General features: G+C 45.6%; 1 long non-coding RNA gene across 1 annotated transcript in view; it reads left to right on the top strand.

Moving 5' to 3' along the window:
• The window catches only part of LOC147021816 (uncharacterized), a 22,589-nt gene extending 18,583 nt beyond the window's left edge, over positions 1–4,006 (top strand). Inside the window, exons 2-3 of the long non-coding RNA XR_015060947.1 lie at positions 3,268–3,380; positions 3,505–4,006. This is a non-coding gene — a long non-coding RNA (uncharacterized LOC147021816). The remainder of the gene's footprint in view (positions 1–3,267; positions 3,381–3,504) is intronic.
• The last annotated feature ends 300 nt before the right edge of the window (positions 4,007–4,306 follow it).

The following is a 4,306-nucleotide window of genomic DNA, read 5'->3' as shown; positions in this document are numbered from 1 at the left end:
GTGTGGAAAAAAGAGGGAGGTGGCCCTGTGCTGTCTGTAGAAAAGAAAAGGTGTTGGTAGCAATTCAATATTGTGTAAATACTGCAACTGCTGGTTGCACAAGAGGTGCAGTGACATCAGTGGTAGACTGCAGGTGGTTCCTGACTTCAAATGTGCTGTTTGCACAGGTAAACAAGTGACTCCAGTTAGAGCAGAAAGATTAGTTTAAGGGGATATATCTCTGGAATGTGTAGATAAATTCTGTTACCTTAGTGATATGATTAGTGCAGGTGGTGGTGTGGAAGCAGCAGTGATTGCAATAATTTGAAGTGGCTGGAAGAAGTTTAGGGAGTTGTCACCCACAATGACATCAAAAGGGACCTCTTTCCAATTAAGGATAAAACTTTATGCCGCTTATGTTAGAAGCGTGATGTTGTATGGCAGCAAAACATGGGTGATCAAAAAGGAGGATCAACGGAGGTGTGAACAAAATGAAATGAGAATGCATGGTGAGATGGATGTGTAATGTGACACTGAAGGACAGGAAACCAAATGTGGAATTAAGAGATAGGTTAGGTGTAGAAAGCATGAGTGAGTTTATGCGGAAGGGGAGGTTGAAATGGTTTGGACATGTGGAAAGGATGGGGTGGGCAGCTGTGTGAAGAGGTGTATAAATATGAATGGAAAGAGAGCTGTAGGCCGTCCAAGGAAAACATGGGATGTGTTGCTGAGAGATGACCTTTGAGTTAAAGGCCTAACAAGTGGTCATGCAAACTCAAAAGCAGCCATGTGGTGAACCACGGCTTACACATGCAAGCAGGGAAACGGCCGTAAAACGATGATGATGATAATAATGATGATGAAGATGGAGGGTTCCAAGACATCCACCAGCGTCATCAAGGATGGTCGTCTTAAAAGCATTCCACAGCTATTCAGGATTCCCCAAAACACCCAGACTTCCAAATCCCCAATCAGCATGTTCGCAAACTCCTCAGCTACCCTCTCATCCTTGAGCTTGCCAACATCCAGCCGAGGCTGGGATGGCAACATCCTCCTCGATTTAAGCTGAAACTTCAGGGTTGCTACAACAAGCCTGTGGTCGGTATTGAGGAACTGAACACTGGTAGACCCTGCAATTCTGATTCATCCTTCAGTGACCATCAACGAGTACATGGTCAATCTCCTTCGCCACACCACCAGCATTGGAATACAAAGTCCAGTGATGAGGCTCTGAGTGCTAAAACCATGAACCAGCCACCCTAAGTCCATGACTTCATGCAAAGTCAAGGGACTTGGTGCTATTTTGGTTCACAGTTCCAGAACCATTAGGACCAACACATGTCTCATAAGGCCGAAGTCACATTTGCCACGGCAGCCGTGGGGTCTCCAAAATCTACGGCCACTAGCAATTATACGGCGGCCGCAGTATTTCCACGGTTACACAATGTAGCAGTCACATATGTTTTTCTTTTTTGGGTAGCTGCATGGCGTATTTATAAATTGTGGAGACCGAAAACGTGGGGGTGCCGTACGATCTTTGATTTGATGTCGCACGGTGACCTTAGGGCATTCCTGCGGCGGCCATAGAATTTAAGGCAGACGCAAAGTGCCCGCAAGGCGACTGCAAGGCGACCGCAGGGGGACCACAGGGGGGGGGCCCTAAGGTAAACGTGCGGCCAGACGGACGGTAACGAGTGGGTTTTTTTGTTACCAGTTCTTTTGTTTCGGCTTGTCGAATTGCTACGGCGAATGTAGAAATGATAAAGGTTATAACTCCGCGTTATAACTCCATGGCGACATTACGACCTGTAAAATATAGCCAAACGGCGTAGGGCCACCCTGAGGCCACCTCAGAAATTCTGCGGCTGCTGCATGTTTGTCAATTCAGAGGGCGTACGGCCGCCGTATCCTCGCCGTCGAGCAAATGTGACTTAGGCCTAACTATCCATATCAGTTCCAGTCTGTGCATTGAAATCCCCCCCAATACTAGAAAAGTATCTCGCCTGGGCACTCACCAAACACGGACTCAAGCATGGCATAGAATGCATCCTTCACAGTGACATCACTTTCCTCAGTCAGAGGATACACAGAGACGAGGGAAATGACCCCTAAGGAGTGACGAATCCTCCGTTTCATAATACACTCGTTGACTGGTGTTACCTCATTTGTCATGGGAGTCAGCTTATTGAACACAGCTACAGCAATTTATTGGGCATGGTAACCATCAGAATGACCAGACCAGTAGTAGGAGTAACCACCCCCCACTACCCCCCCCCTCCCCATAATCTCACCATTATCCAGTCTCAGAACCTCAGTAAGTGCTGCAATACCGATGTTCAAACACTGGAGCTCAGATGATTGCAGAGACAGGTGATCATCCTCTCTTAGGGATAGGACATTCCAAGCACCCACCCTCAGCGACCACCTCAGATTTACCAGAGGAGACTGCTATCTGGTGGACGACATCTCAGCACCACCCCGACACACCACCGTAATCCTTCCCAGGAAGGTGACACCGTGCTTTTCCTCCTATCAAAAAATGGTGGCCCCAAAGTCTTTGCCCCAATCCAGCCATCCAGTGAGCTGCCCTGTGAAGGGCAGATGCACAGGAGATACTCCCACTGAGTGGGTTTTCAGTTTTTGTATGTGTTTTACAGAATGAAGTGTTTTACGGTGGCTCGAGTGCAAATCCTGCCACGAACTGACTATAAAATGGTAACCCAACTGAAGGAGGATGTCCGCAAACACAGTTGGACACGAGATATGGATGGCCGTTGGCTCACAAAGAGCTCCTCCACCCTTTGACAGGTTTTGTTTTTAATCCTTTTGGGTGTCCATATCCATACACCCTCCTCACCAGGAAACCTCGTGGGGGAGAAGGGTTTAGTCACTGACAACCCGACTATGAAACAGGTTGGTACATGTTTGCATTGTACCTGTAGCAAGTCACAGACCTGTTATTTCATGACAAAAGTTTTGACAAAAGATGATCAATCAGAACCATTAAGTAGTGATTGGCATTGACCCTGCCTTCTTCAAGAATGACTGCACCCAAGTCATGTCAGGAAAATTTTCCCCACAGCATTACAGAACCACCAGAAATTTGCACTGTTGGAACCAAGCACTCAGGGTTGTATAGTTCTTTAGATTGGTGCCACACGTGTACTCTTCCCTTTGTCAATAACATGGTGTCGGATAATTCATCTGACCATATCACATCCCTCCACCGCTCGGTAGTCCATTGCCTGTGCTATTTGCTCCACTGGACTCATAAATGTGCATTGCCAGGTGTGATGAGCAGTTTGTGTGCTACAACCCGACTATGGCATCCCACTGTGCAGAAATCTTGGTGGACCACTTTTGATGAAACTGGCTGCTTGCACCCCAGGATGAAATTTACGGTCAGTTGATCTACAGTTGCTCGCCTGCTTTGCCATGCACTTCAAATTAATGCACGGATATTACGATCCTGGAGTATGTGCTTCCACACATTGTTGCCCTTTGCTGATGATGTCTTTCCCTCAGAGTTCCATGCTGACGTCACCTGAGACCACATTGCTCATGAAATATCAGCAAGTTGAGCTGTCTGTCAGTGGAAGCTCCTGCCAAATGCTCCATCCCAATCACTCTCTTTCAAAGTCACCGAGTTCTCCTCTTGCAGCCATTCTAGCCATAATTAGAGGCAACTTGGCTTGTGCACCATTTTTACATGACCCGAAACATGCTGGGATTTTATTTGCTTGATGAACACGTGGGCCACACCTGTGTCGAAGCGGTTGCTTTCAATATACTTGGTGTCCCTCGTTTACCTCGGTGTCTCCATGTTTTTGTCCACGACCTATGTATGTATTCCTCTTTTAAAAATGCCTTTTAATTTTTTTTTAAAAAGTAATTAAATACAATACAATTGGGACAAAGCTCAACCTGTGTTTCAGTCAACAGACCAAATTAAATGATCGCGCAAAGCTGTGAAAAGTTTGTCACAACAATACACATGCATCGCAAGGCCAAAGTGCCAAATCGTGTAAAAAGCTGCTATTGCTACATTGAGAAATGGCCTTCTATACACAGAGGTTAAAATTAAACATAACGTTTTTTTTTTTAAAGGGTAAATACATGTGTGATTTCGCTCAACGACCAAAATACATGGTAATACAACGTTTGTCAAAACAAAGTGCCGACCGTACTTTGTCCCTCAGACCAAAATTCATTGTCATACAAAATCTGATATTTCTGTTTTGTGAAATGCGTCTTTACACAAAAGTGTTTTAAAAAAAATAGGATATTGGAATGAAGCTTAATATTGTACTTTCACTTTACCTCCATG

The sequence above is a fragment of the Eptatretus burgeri genome, chromosome 8 (assembly GCF_056783735.1).
Source record: "Eptatretus burgeri isolate ZD-2024b chromosome 8, Ebu_testis_v1, whole genome shotgun sequence".
NCBI classification, from domain to species: domain Eukaryota; kingdom Metazoa; phylum Chordata; class Myxini; order Myxiniformes; family Myxinidae; genus Eptatretus; species Eptatretus burgeri.
The sequence above is the reverse complement of the archived record's forward strand: the minus strand, read 5'-3'. Positions and strand labels throughout refer to the sequence as shown.